This window comes from Schistocerca cancellata, chromosome 3 (assembly GCF_023864275.1).
Source record: "Schistocerca cancellata isolate TAMUIC-IGC-003103 chromosome 3, iqSchCanc2.1, whole genome shotgun sequence".
In the NCBI taxonomy this organism is placed as follows: Eukaryota; Metazoa; Arthropoda; class Insecta; order Orthoptera; family Acrididae; genus Schistocerca; species Schistocerca cancellata.
Window position 1 is genome coordinate 180793009 of NC_064628.1, and position 15523 is coordinate 180808531.

The following is a 15523-nucleotide window of genomic DNA, read 5'->3' on the forward strand; positions in this document are numbered from 1 at the left end:
TCAGGCACTGTTTGTGCATTCGCACAGAAGAAGAAGCTGGTCAAGAGGCCGATGACCCTTAACTGTATATATATATATATTATGATGGTATCTGTTCTTTCGGACATGCACAAATAGTGCCCGAAATCTTACGGGAATGGGCAACGCGCAGCGAGTAATGAGTATAATGGGCGGGGCACTACGAATGTAGAGCGGGACAACACGTTGAGAATGTGGGTTTCGCGGGAGGCGTTCCAGAGATAAATCCCAGCAGTCGCGCTATCCTCTGTGCCCTCGGTGGCTCAGATGGATAGAGCGTCTGCCATGTAAGCAGGAGATCCCGGGTTCGAGTCCCGGTCGGGCACACATTTCCGAAAGAACAGATACTATCTTGGTATATATAAAGAAAGGCATACCTCCTTTTATAGCACAGATCGGCCGATACTTGTCATTCTGTTAAGAATATGTTTTTATTTCAAAACATATGCATCACATGAATGTGTGGCTACCGTGATCAACTGCTACTGCAGACAAACGTGAGGGAAAAAAAGAGGAAAGAAAAAAGCTTTCGAGACTCCAAGAGGACCAGAGCGCTATGACGTTGCGCCAATAGAGCCGGTTGGGCCCCAGACGCACTTTACATTCCAGAAGTTAATTAAAGACGTCCGCGTGCTCCTTTCATCTTTAACGCCTCTGCATCACCCACAGGACTCAGGAGAGCGAAAACGAAAGACGAAAAAAACTTAACGATAAATCTGAGCGGCGCAGTAGCACGCCATGCGACCGCACGCTGGCACTATGGCCCCTCCCCCACCCCCCCCCGTCCTTCCCGGCCCCCTCCCACTCCCCACACCACCCCAAACGTTGGGCTGAAGGCTGGCTTCCAGCACCAGGGAAAGCGTGGATGGGACGTGGGAACGATCTCTTGCCTTTGGCGGGAATGCTGCATAAATTTTGTACGACTGTGGAACTCACTTAGACTGCACACCAAAGTCGTTATCAAAACCAGTACATGTTTGCACGGAAATTCTCTTAAAATTAGTTCTCGAGGCCTCTAAAAGCCTTACGGTATGCAAAGGGTATACCCGATCCGGAATTAGAAGGTAATCTGCAGCTAATGAAGGTTCTTGTAATTTCCTCTCAGTTTAACGAGATACGTTTTCGATGAATATGTGCCAATGTCTTTAGTTGAAGACTCATCCATAGCCTGTGGAAAGGTTAGGGATATGATTCTGATCCGTTCAGGAATCTCTTCCATAAAAGACAGAATCTTTCAAAAACACGAAGCGATGCTATAACGTAATAACCTGTGTTCATAAGAACTACGTAAAAGTGTTTTGTAGGCGACCAATGTCCTAGTGTTACAGCGGTTTTTAACAGAGTAAATTTCCTTAATTTTAAGATGCTGCAAATTGTGCCGCCAATCACTCTTCTTCTAATGGGAGAAACATAGAACTTTCTTGTTGAGAAGTAATCCGTAATGCTCCTCCTGCAATATTGCACCTTTTGGCGACACTGACAAGCTCATCAGACGTTATCAATGTACCTTACTTCTGACGGATTACCAACATAAAGCAGATTACAGTGTTTACTTATAATTACATGGCTTTGATATGGTTAAGAAAGACGTATACTGAGGTAAATGACACCAACAGTCAGAGCCTAGAAGAAGGGCTGGGAAACTTATTGAACATCGCTTGTTACTTAGGAATCATGACAAATTTATTGAAAATCGAAAGAAAAATTTGATGAAGGAATTAAAGGTCAGGGAGAAGAAATAAAAGCTCGGAGGCTTTCCGATGACGTAATTCCGTCAGAAGAAGCAAAGGACTTTCAAAAGAAGTTTAATGGAATGAACAGTAGAAAGGACATAACATGAACGTGTACAAAAAACAAAACAAGGCTATTGCAGATAAATCAGGTGATGCTGAGAGAATTAGGCCAGGGAATGAGAATTTAAATGCAGTATAAGAGTTTTGCCATTTGGACAGCAAAAAATCTGGCGATGGCGAATACAGTTGAGAAGTTACAGAATAGCAAGGAAAGCTTTTATTAGAATGAGGCATCTGTAAACATCTATTACAAATTGAAGTGTTACGGTAGGAAATTATTTCTGAAGGCAATTATCTGAGGCATAGCTTGTACTGAAGTGATAGATGAACGGAAAGAAGAGAATAGGAGCTTTTGAACGGTGGGGTTACAGAAGAATGCTAGATATCTGGTGGATAGGTGGCGTAACTAATAGGGATGTACTGAGTAGAGTTCATGAGAAAAAAATGCGATTTAACCTGAATAAATAAATCCGTTGAATTGACACATTCTGACACATCAAGGAACCACTAACTTAGCAATGGAGGGAAGTGTGGCAGGAAAAAATGGTAGAGTGAGACAAAGGATCGAATCAACGGGGGCTGCTGTAGTTACTCGGAATATTTGCACTGGGTAAAGGATCATGATTGACTGCATAACAGCAACCTGTTGCAGACATACGAAATGAAAAATGTAAACCAAAACTGTAGAATTACATTTCTTAACAGTAGGTGTAACGTCTTCAAAACATACTACAAGTGATGTTGCCTACCAGGTTCCCATTTATTAACTACTAGCTGGGACCGTCGATTTAGCACAAGAGTTTATTTATTCTAAGTTTCTATTAGTCCACCTCTTCCTCTGTCCTGTCTCGGGCCATCACCTCTTCCACCCATTCTCTGTGAAACTCCTCGTGAACTCTATCAATGACTTTGTTCTACTTCTCCCTATCTCGATCCGCTTCCTCATTCTGATCTATTCATTTATTCCATCTCTTTTCATCGTACTCTCCTTCCCCCCACTCTCTATCTATCCCCTCTGACCCTGTCAATCACCTCCATACCTACTTCCATCTGCCCACCTCCATAAACCCTCTCACTGTCCATCTCTTCCACACCCACTCTCTGTCCATCTCCTGCTGCCCCTCTCTGTACTTCTGCTGATCTTTGTCCATCCCCTCCTGCACCTCTGTCTGTCCATCCCCTTTTGCACCCCTCTGTCTGTCCATCCCTCCTACCTCTTTGTCTGTCAACCCCGTCCTGCCCCTCATCTTTCCACCCCCTCCTGCCTCTCTGTGTGTCCACCCTCTCTTACTCCTCTGTCTGTCCACCTCTCTGTCCCCTGCCTGTCCACCCGCCAGCCCCTCTGTATCTCCGCCCCCATTTGTCTGTGTCTGTCTGTGGCGAACGACAGTGATTTCTAGTGGTCACGCTAAAAGCAGAGACGTTCCAACGCAGCGGAGTATGACTTCTCACGGAACTCCATTGGTTCCTTGATTATTCTTAGTTTTTGTATTTGACTACTTAGTGTGGCTTTCTGGAATTATTTTGTGAGTTTTTGTGTGATTGCTAATTTGATTGTGTTTTGTGGATGCAGTCAAACAATAAAAGACAAGTAACACTCTCACGAAGTTCTGCGTCATTTCAGCAATATATTTTAGTAACTTCAGTGGTGACTCCGATATTATGAATACGAAAATTAGCTCACAAGAAAAAGTGAACACAAGAATGGAAGGGACTCGATCACGAACAGTAATTGCACGGCAGGAAGATGAAAGCAGCGGAATTCAAGCAACTACAAATGAAAATTCATCCGTGCCGTTTCGTAACAGCGGCGAATCAGAAACAGATTTAATCTCGCGGGTGGCTCTACGTTGAGAACCCGAAAATTTGGTTTACACAGGCAGAAGCAAATTTCCTGTATAGTGGATTAGCAAACGTGTAAACAAAATTCGACTATGCGGTAAGCCAGTTGGACCAAAACTACACATCTATGGCCACCATCTGAAAAGTGTTACCAACACCTGAAGTCAGCGTTAATACAACGGGTTTCCAAGTTGACTGAGGAACAAATCCTATATGTATTGCATCATGAAGAGACAGGAGACAAGACGCCTTCGCAATATCTCCGACGCCTGAGGAGCCGCGCAGTGGACACGGGAATGCCAGACTCAATGCTGCGAGTGCTGTGGGAAAGTCGCCTACCGGTATCAGTGCAAACCATGGTACATTTGCGCATGGAATCGAATTTAGATAAGCTGGCAGAGATGGCTGCCCGAGTACAGGAAACAATTTTGCTGCCGTTACCTCCAATCACAGAGCTTCCACGACATTATTCAACAGCGTCAACAGAGGTGGACACAGCAACACAGCGGAAGAACCATACAGATTTACAGGACGAGTTGCAACAGTTTTCAAATGCAGTACAGCAGCTGTCATGCCAAGTAGAGACGTTAACAATACAGCATGAGCAACCGGAAGTTGACCATAAGGAGAAAAAACTCAGAGACGACGGAAAATTTTTCTCAATCACCAGCTAGGAGCAACAGCTCGAGCCCACATCGTCGTCAATTTTGTTGTTATCACGAGCGTTTTGGTGAACGTGCAACACGATACTCACCACCGTGCAATTACCCAAACTTCTCGAGCGGCCGGCAATAGGCGCGAGCAGCTCCGGGAATTATTTACAGCGCCAACAAAGCAATTCATTCTCGCACAGACTCTTTGTGGCACACAAACTTTCGCGATGCAAGTTTCTCATAGACACAGGGTCTGATGCTTCCTTATATCCGCACAAGACGTTACGTGTTCCTGTGAAGCCCATGCCTTTACAGTTTTCTGCAGCAAACGACTCGGTGATTAAGACATATGGTGAAATAACTCTGCCCTTAGATTTCGGACAGGGGAAGAGATATCAGTGGCAGTTTATTATAGCTGATGTAGCAGAACCAATAATAGGAGCAGACTTCCTTGCTAATTTTAGCTTGCTGCCTGATGTGAGGAAGAGCTGTCTAATCGACAATACTTCCGGTTGCTGTACAAGAGGCACCCAGGCACCTTATCCCATGAAACAGGTGCGAGAGGCATTCGTCACTAATGAGCAGCTGTTTCAACACTTTTCCGCGACTGTTACACCACAATACGATAAGAAAGACGTGAAACATAATAGGCAACATTTCATCAAAACTACACCAGGTCCTCCAGTGTCTGCACGGCCACGGAAATTACCACCTGACCGCCTAGTAATAGCAAAACAAGAATTTGAGAAATTGTTGAAGAAAAACATGATCCATCCGTCTAACAGCCCTCGGGCTTCGCCGTTGCATTAGTTTCCAAGAAAGATAAAACAGGGAGACCTTGTGGCGATTTCCGGGCTCTAAACGCAAGGACAGTGCGAGATAAGTATCCTGTTCCGGATTTACAGGAGTTTAACAATTTGCTAGCGGGATCACTTGTGTTCAGTGTAGTGAATAGTGCGAGAGCTTATATGCAAATTCAAGTGGCGGCAGAAGACGTCCCAAAGACAGCTATAACTACCCAGTTTGGCCTTTTCGAACACATGTATATGCCTTTTGGACTTAAAAATGCAGCTCAGAAATGGCAAAGATTTATCGATGAATTTTGCGTGGCCTGCATTATTTTTCGCTTATATTGACTACATTCTAGTATTTTCTAAAACTACAGCCGAGCATATGGATCATCTGACACAGGTTTTTAAACGTCTCAGTAATTATGGTGTGAGCATTAATGGCAAGACGTTTGTCCTAGGACATCACCAAGTGACTTTTTTAGGGTATTTAGTTTCCGCAGGTGGAATTACTACAACGCCGAAGAAGGTGCAAGAGTTACAGCAAGTATCACGCCCGGCCACATACCAAGAATTACGAAGATTTCTAGGAATGGTAAATTTCAACAGCCGGCAATTACCAGGTACGGCGGAGAAACAGAAGCCGTTGACAGCAGCACTCGCAGGTACCAACGCTCAAGGTAAACGCAGAATTCAGTAGTCTATGGAAATGCAACACTCGATCGAGACAGTGAAACAATGTGCAGTTGACAAAACGCTTCTAGCACACCCTGATCCTATCGCACCTTTGACAGTTGTCGATGCAAGTCAGTCATCATCGGCGCAGTCCTGCAACAATATGTTACTTTTGCGTGGCAGCCTTTGGCATTTTTTTCCAAAAAATTAAATATGCAGAAAAGAAACTGGCGTGCATATGGTCGTGAGTGTCTGGCGATTTGTGAGGCAAACACATATTTCAGAGCGTCAGTAGAGGCCAAAGACTTCGTTTTCACGGACTATAAACCCTTAACGTTTGTTTTCAAACAGCTAGGCTAACACAGTTCTCCAAGGCAACACAGATAGGTTGAATTTATACATACGACATACGGCATATAACAGGGGCAGACAATTTTGCAGCAGATTATCTTTCCCGAATAAATGGCATATCCCAAACCATTGATTTTAACGAGTTGACAGAGGCATAAAAGAAGGATGCAGAGTTGCAACATGACCTCTCGAACGAGAACACGTGTCTCCTTCTAGTCCAAATCTGATTACCGAACTCGAGTTTCAAAGTTTGGTGCGACGTCTCTACAGGTAGAAAGCGCCCATTTGTGCCAACAGACTAACGCAATGAGTATTTCATAGTGTTCACGATCTGGCCCATTATGGCATCAGGTGACAGAACGTTTCGTCTGGCCCGAGGTAAGCAAAGAATTCAGGAGATGGGCGTAAGAATGTTTGGCCTGCCAAAGAAGCAAAGTAGGTCGTCACGCCCATCCTCCGTTAGGGAATTTTCCTGACAGTTGCGAAAGATTCGCTCATGTTTATATTGACTTGCTGGGACCATTACAGCCTTCAGATGGTTTCCGCTACCTTTTTAAGGTAATCGATCGATATACCCGTTGGGCATAAGCCGTTCTGATAGCGGACATTTCAGCAGAAACGACAGCAAACACGTTCATTGGCGTGTGGATAGCGCGTTTTGGATGTCCCGTACATGTAACCAGGGATAGAGGGAGACAGTTTGAGTAAACTATACTTCAACGTTTAGCCAAGCTGTGAGGAATTAACCACACCAAAACTACCAGTTATCATCCTAGGAGTAACGGTATGGTTGAAAGATGGCATCGGGCTTTAAAAACTACTCTTATGTGTCATGAGGAGGCCGGCCGGAGTGGACGAGCGGTTCTAGGCGCTACAGTCTGGAACCGCGCGACCGCTACGGTCGCAGGTTCGAATCCCGCCTCGGGCATGGATGTGTGTGATGTCCTTAGGTTAGTTGGGTTTAAGTAGTTCGAAGTTCTAGGGGACTGATAACCTCAGAAGTTAAGTCCCATAGTATCTTTTACAGACCGGAGAACATGAAAAATTTTCTTCGTTGGTCTAAAAACAAGTCTAATATCATGTTTACTTAAAATCTTTCGAATCTGATCCGTTATTTTCTTTATAAAAGGGAGAGAGACTGTATTCTTCCATCGGTTTTCGGGCTTGTCCTTAGGAGTTTTGTTGTTTGGGTGCAGAATTCTGCTTACTTCTTTCCACTCTGTAAAAGATAAACGCGCCCCTCTATCAGCCAGTGGCGTATATAAAATTCCGTGTACATGTGGAAAAGTTTATATTGGAACAACAAAAAGAAGCGTAAATACACGGTTAAAAGAACACAGAAGTCTTTGCCGATTAGGAAAAACAGATAAATCGGCTGTAGCAGAACATGCTTTTCAGTCAGGAAATCATCAAGTGAAGTTTTCCGAAACAAAAATGTTATCTACGACGACGAACTATCACCCACGGCTTTGTAGAGAAGCAATTGAAATATATAAACATAGGGATAATTTTAATCGGAAAGAAGAGACCATGAAACTTAGTGATGTTTGGACAGTAGCACTACAAAATTGCTAGACAGTTTTATCCGTGACGAGATCACAATCGACAGTTAAGTTTTATCTCTGACAAAGATTATCTCTGCATATCACGTGTAACTCTGGCCACGCCCACTTTCTACGATATATAAGTCGCTCTCAGACGTCCGACCCGTCAGTCGGCAAGACTCACCGGAGGAGAAACACCCCTCTGAAGATGTCCAGCGCAGCTCTGGACGAAACGTTAGGAGCTGAAGAGTCTCATGGACCACGATCTTACATCCCGGAAGGTTTACCAGTTGAAACGTCAAAATTAACATCGCATACCACTAATTTCTCTGTGCTCATGACTGAGCAGTTATTTTTCTAGAAGTGTGAATTTTAAAACAGAACGAACCTCTTCTTTCTGGATCTCGAGTGAAACGAAGCACTTACAGCCACTGTAACTGTGCAAAGCTTTCGTGCCCGACCCAGACTGGATCACAGCAGTGTTCGTCACTGGTGACGATGTATAAAGAGTTGTGAAACATCGAAGTCTTCATCAGTATCAGTTATAAATCTGAACTTGAAAATTTTTGTGCTCTGCGTGGAGCCCTGTCTAGAACCTCATCTCCGTGTTAATGTATCACAAAAAAAAAAAATTTAATATGATTCCGTAACAAAGTATGAACGAGTTTAAAACGAGGTAACAGGATGTAAATTTTTGTCATGGGGCCTCAAACCCAGCACATAACCAGACTGTTAACTAAGTAAAATCAGACGTTGGATACTGATTTATTTATTTATTTACTTTTTGTTTTGTTTTGCCAGTTGCTAAATCTCCTGCGAACTAAAGGGAACACTGGTTCATTAAATAAAATTTTCTAGTGTAACGAAGCTCACTGGCGACACAGTTTCTGTTTGCCGCGACATCCGCCTCTGCTTTGGAGCAAATTAAGCCGGCCCTGACCCAGTTTATAACGAAGGGGTATGATGTTTATAAAGCGGATTTTTTATTACGGTACAACCTGACGGCCTTCACTTGTCGTTACTAGACGAGAATGAGATCTCTTCGCTGTTTGTTTTAAATATATGACAGAAATATGAATCAAATTCACACCTGCCAACTAATAAATTAGTGTCACTGAAACCCACATATGCAATTTTCGTGATGGTGCTCTAACGTATGGTGCTTGCGAATTACACGGTGAAAAAGCTCAGTTCTCTGTTAACTGGTTCAGTATCAGCAATCATCAAATAATTATCATTGTCTCATTTCAGCGGAATAGGAAATAGCTGTACGCCATTATAGCATCGATTCGAATCCATTTAGAAACTTCCATTATCTCAAAAAACTTTCTTAAATCGAAAAATACTATTCCAGAATACGAAACTTCTGACTGGTTTGACGCGGCCAGTCACGAATTCCTCTCCTGTGCCAACCTCTTCATCCCAGAGTAGCCCTTGCAACCTACGTCCTCAATTATTTGCAGGATGTATTCCAACGCCTGTCTTGCTCTACAGTTTTTTCCCTCTAAGGCTCCCGCTAGTATGGTTCAAATGGCTCTGAGCATTATGGGATTTAAAATCTGAGATTATCACTCCCCCGGAACTTAGAACTACTTAAACCTAACTAACCTAAGGACATCACACACATCCATACCGAAGGCAGGATTCAAACCTGCGACCGTAGCGATCGCGCGATTCCAGACTGAAGCGCCTAGAACCGCTCGGCCAATCCGGGCCGGCACTCCAGCTAGTATTGTGGAATTCATTCCCCGTTGTCTTAACAGGTGTCCTATCATCCCATCCCTTCCGCTTGCCAGTGTTTTCCACATATTCCTTTCCTCTCCAATTCAACGCAGAACCTCGTCATTCATTCTCTTACCAGACCACCTAATTTTCAAAACTCGTAGCAACACATCTCAAATGTATCAATCTCTCCTGTTCCATTTTTCCCACACTCCATGTTTCACTACCATACAATGCTGTGCTCCAAACGTAGTTCTCAGAAATTTCTTCCTCAAATTAAGGCCTATGTTTGTTACTGGTGGACTTCTCTTGGACAGGAATCCCCTTTTTGAGAGTGCTCGTCTGCTTTTGATGTTCTCCTTGCTCTGTGTGTCGTTAGTTATTTGGTTGCCTAGGTAGCAGAATTCCTTAACCTCGTCTACTAAGTGACCATTAATCCTGATGTTAAGTTTCTCGCTGTTCTCGTTTCTGTTAGTTCTCATTACTTTCCTTCGATTTACTCTCAGTCCATAATCTGTACTAATTGGATTGTTCATTCAATTCAGCAGGTGATGTAATTCTTCTTCATTTTCACTGAGGATAGCAACGTCATTAGCGAATTTTATTATTGATATCAGTTCACCTTGATTTTTAATTCCACTCTTGAACCTTTCTTTTATTCCCATCATTGCTCCTTCGATGTACAGATTGACTAGTAAGGGCGAAGGAGTACATACCTGTTTTATACCCCTGTTTATCGGAGTACTTAGTTCTTGGTCGTCCATTCTTATTATTCCCTCTAGGGTCTTGTACGTATTGTATGTTACCCGTCTCCCCGTATAGCTTACCCCTATTTTTCTCAGAATTTCGAACGTCTTGCGCAAGTTGTCGATCACTTTTTCCAAGTCGACAAATCCCATTGACGGGTCTTTATTTTTCATTACATTATCAACCACAACGTCGGAAATACCTCTCTGTTGCCTTTTACCTTTCCTAAAGCCAAACTGATCGACATCTAACACATCCCCGACTTGCTTTTCTGTTCTTCCGTATATTATTCTTGCCAGCAACCTGGATGCATTGGCTGTCGAGCTGATCGTGCGATAATTATCGCACTTGTTCGCTCTTGCTCTCTTCAGAATTGTGCGGATGATATTTTTTCCGAAAGTCAGATGGTAACTCAGGAGATTCATATACTCTACACATCAACGTCAATAATCGTTTTGTTGCCACTTCCACCAATGATTTCTGCTGGAATATTGTCTATTCTTTCGGCCTTATTTGATATTAAGCCCTACAAAACTCTTAAATTCTGATTCCAATACTGGAACCCCGTATGTCTTCTAAATCGACTCCTAGGGTTTCTTCTATCACTTCAGAAAGGCCTTCCCTATGATAGAGGCCTTTAATGTACTCTTTCCACCTATTCGCTATCTCCAGTGCATTTAACAGTTTAATTCCTGTTGCACTCTTAATGTCACCACCCTTGCTTTTAATTTCACCAAAGGGTTTTTTTTTTGACCTTCCGATATGCTGAGTCAGTCTTCCTGACGATCATTTCTTCTGCGGCCATTTCGTCTTTGCTTCCCTGCAATTCCTGTTTATTTCATTCCTAAGTGACTTATATTTCTGTGTTTATGAATTTCCCGGAACATTTTTGTACTTCCTTCTTTCATTGATCAGCTGAGGTATTTCTTCTGTTACCCATGGTTTTTTCACAGTTACTCCCTTTGTACCTATTTTTATATTTACATCTTCTTTCATTACCCTTTTTAGAGATGTTCATTCCGCTTCAGCTGTACTGCCTACTGAGCTATTCCTGATTGCTCTATCTATAGCCTTAAAGAACTTCGTGAACTTCATGCGTACGTCGTCATTCCGTATTACTTCTGTATCCCACTTCTTTGCGTATTGATTCTTCCTGGCTAGTATCGCTTCGTCACTACTAAACTGTGATCTGAGTCTATATCTGATAATGAGTACACTGTACAATCCAGTATTTGAATTCCGATTTTCTGCCTGTCCATGACGTAATTTAACTGAAATCTTTCTGTATCACGCGGCCTTTTCCAAGTATACACCCTCTTCTTATGATTCGTGAACAGAGTATTCGCTACTGCCATCTGAAATTTATCACAGAACTCAATTATTATTTCACCTCTTTCATTCCTCGTCCCCAGCTCATATTAACCTGTAACCTTTCCTTCTACTCCTTCCCCTACAACTACATTCCAGTCCCTATGACTATTAGATTTTCATCTGCTTGCATTATTCTTTCAGTGTCCTCATATACTTCCTCTATCTCTTCATTGTCAACTTGTTACATCGGCATGTATAATTAACTGTTGTTGTCCGTGTTGTATTGCTGTCGATTCTGACAAGAACCGACAGCACTCTGTGTCCTACGTTCCTATTCATAATTAATCCTACTTCCATTATACTATTTGCTGCTGCTGTTGATAATACCCTATAATGATCTGAATAGAAATTCTTGTCTTCTTTCCATTTCACTTCACTGACACCTACTATATCCAGTTTGGGCCTTAGCATTTTGCTTTTCCGATTTTTAGTTTCCTTAGCAGGTTCAAGCTTCTGACATTCCACGCCCCGGCTTGTAGGACATTATCCTTTTGTTGGTTATTATGTCTTTTTCTCATGGTCACCTCCCCTTGGCACTCCACACCTAGAGATCCAAATGGGTGACTATTCCATAGATGATAGAGAGATCATCATGACACTTTTCCAGCTGCAGGCAACATGTCCTATGAATGCACGTTATGTGCCTTTAATGCTCGTTTCGATATCCTTCCGCATCCTCTTGCTGCTGACTGTTGCTGGTTCTTCCGCTTTCAGGCGCAGTTTCCCTCCCCAGGGACAAGATAGTGTCCTGAATCTCCATTCGCTCCTTCTGCCTCTTTCACAACACCGTTGGCAGAATGAGGGTGACTTCTTATGCCATAATTCTTCGGCCACCAATGCTTATTATAATCCAAATCCAAGCGTTGGCGGGTTTCGAACCAAGGACGTAGAATGTTTTGCTGACAAGGCAAAGACACGATCCCTGGACCACTGGTGCACACGCTTAAGACGGCATTGTGTGCATCCATCAGAATTCTAAGCCAGGCCACATGCGCGATCTGGCAACACCATAGGACGTGGAAGTGCAAGAAAGTCTCTCAGTCTTCTTGAGCTGTTACAAAAATGACTCTCTGGTGGTTGAGTGGTAAGCTTTGTGCTCGTGAACATGTAGTTGCATGTTAGAGTCTTATTCCATTCCCTAGTTTCTTAAATTGCATTTCATTTATCTACTGATATTGTAAGCCTGATAGAACGTTAAACATAAGTCGATTCATTTTCTACTCCACTTATAATAGTAGAAGGTTCCAAAAATATTTCTACTTAACAGTTTGAGGCTGTGTCAAGGGTCAGGACCGTTCATGTTCGAGGGTTTTCGTGACCCACAGTAGCTACAGGTCACCAGACACATGTCCCCCAATGTCACACGACTCTCACCAGATGAACGTGTGTTTATCAGCGGTCATTTTCTTAATTAAAGTTCTCGTATTTATTTCCCAGTTACGATTTCGATTTTGCATACCTGTAACTTACTAACGTTGCTAAAGTGTAACACAAGATAGTTGGAAGTGAAGAAAGTTCTAACATTTGCGGTATGTTGTTCGCTTTGGCTTCATTAAAGGCGTGAAGACAGCAGAGGCAAATCTTATCCTTTGTACTATGTGTGGTGTGAGCGAGTTTGAGCAAAACACGTCAGAAAAGGATTTTTGGCTTCAAGAAGGAGCGTTGTGGGATGAATGGTGTTGCACATTCAAGGAGTCTCTATGACAGACCCATGTATTGAAGTGCGACCATTTAAGCATTGTGAGACATTTTCATTTTGTATACAAGATTCAGAAGTCAGGAGAAGTAGTACTGCATGCTCCAATTTAAAACAACGATACTCAAAGGGGTGACTACTAATACATTTTTGATTGATCGTCTTCAGTTGGCTCATTGAGAAATTCAATGTAGTATTGCTACTGGTGACTAGTTATGATGTCTTTAACTTAACCTCTTAAGAAGAATGAAGGGCTGAGCCGTAACAAAAGACATATACTCGAGAGAAGGGTAGAGTGAACAGATTTTGCCTATCGTGGCTCAAAAAGAGTGTTGTGCTTTACGAAAACCTCTGCACTACATCACGTGTTGATAATACGCAGTAGCGCACTCCGCCTATTTCATGAACAAAACTGTCCAGGAATTTGAAAAGTCGTCCTTCAGATACTTATTCTTCTGATCATATACCCAAAAACATTTATCTCTCACGGTCGTTATCGGAAATCAGTAAAGAATATTCCTCTCTGGACGGAAATTCACGTGTAATCTGGTTTCACGATATCTTTAACTGGGATCCAGTAGGTTTCTACAGGTGTGGAATCGGTACACCACCTGAGCGTTATCAGACCATTTACGATAATGAGAGAGAATATACTGTTCATGATTATTTTTCTCTATGTTTACTGTTATCTTCAAGCAAAGCCGGCCGGTGTGGCCGTGCGGTTCTAGGTGCTTCAGTCTGGAACCGCGTGACCGCTACGGTCGCAAGTTCGAATCCTGCCTCGGGCATGGATGTGAGTGATGTCGTTAGGTTAGTTAGGTTTAAGTAGTTCTAAGTTCTAGGGGACTGATGACCACAGATGCTAAGTCCCATAGTGCTCAGAGCCATTTTGAACAATTTCAAGCAAAGAATGGGCAACGCTGTGAAGATGTGCACTGTCCTAATTCAAATGGAATGAAAATTATCGTGATATCCTTATGATGACAGTCGGATTTAATAAAACATAACGTGTCTGTAACAAGACGGTAGCTATATCAGCACGAATTAGTAAGATATTACTCAATCTAGACATACGAACGGTCTCTATTTAAAAATCTTAAACTTGGCTGCGAATCAGCAACTGTATCGATCTGAAGAGGTTGAAACAATCAGCCAACCAGTTGCAAACCAAAGATTTATTTAGCTCTTAACCTAGCTTTCGATATTTCTATAAATATATTCTTCAGAAGGAATGGCTTTGTTACGCGACATGGTGGTAAATTACATTAGCTGAAGCTGAGCGACTCTTTCTATATATAAAACTGAAATAAAACCGGTAACATCACAAGCCATGGCTTTAGACAGCAGCCAGATTACATTCAGCTTACGTCAGAATACATGCACATATGGATACGCCCACTGGTAAAGGCTCTTGTCAACATGGAATTGTAACAGGTGTCAAAGGATAAAATATTTGCGTAACCTAACAAGGGAATCTCCCCATCGCACCCCCATCAGATTTAGTTATAAGTTCGCACAGTGGACAGGCCTTGAAAAACTAAATACAGATCAATCGAGAAAACAGGAAGAAGTTGTGTGGAACTATGAAAAAAAAAGCAAAATATACAAACTGAGTAGTCCTTGCTCAGGACAGGCAACATCAAGGTTAATGTGAGTTCAGGAGCGCCGTGGTCTCGTGGTTAGCGTGAGCAACTGCGGAACGAGAGGTCCTTAGTTCAAGTCCTGAGCTCGGACTTGCCTTGATGCTGCATATCTTGTAATGGGCTACTCAGTTTGTATATTTTGCTTATTTTTTTCATAGTTCCACACGACTTCTTCCTGTTTTCTCGATTGTTCTGTGTTCAGTTTTTCAAGATCTATCCACTGTGCCAACTTGTAACTAAGTCTGAAGTGGGTGCGATGGAGAGGTTCCCTTGTAAGTATACACCATGCCAATTACAAAAGCCTTTACATAATAATATCTGACTTTATTTTTCTCCCTATATTTCTACGTCCTACCCCCCCCCCTTCCTCCTGCCCCCCTGTTATTTCACTCATATCGTTATATTTAGTACTTTTTACATTACTTCAGGTTATTAACGATCTGGTGTAGACATAAAAGCAATAATGATGACTGAAAATGCTGCCTCCAAAGGGAATCACATGCGGGCACATGATACCTAACACTTGTAAGCGTATATCTGTAATACTTCCAAATTTACTATATTCTTAGACAATTACCTCTTAGAAACACCTTAGTGCTAGCCTTGTTTACCTGCTTTGGACTACTTTAACAGATATGACTTAATAATGGTCCATCAAGTAAGTGAATATCACGTAATTC

At 42.5% G+C, this 15523-nt stretch overlaps 1 non-coding gene across 1 annotated transcript; it reads left to right on the forward strand.

The window, feature by feature from the left end:
• The first annotated feature begins 268 nt into the window (after window positions 1-268).
• Trnat-ugu (transfer RNA threonine (anticodon UGU)) lies at window positions 269-344 on the forward strand. The gene has a single exon. It is a non-coding gene; the product is annotated as a tRNA-Thr (tRNA).
• Window positions 345-15523: the final 15179 nt, after the last annotated feature.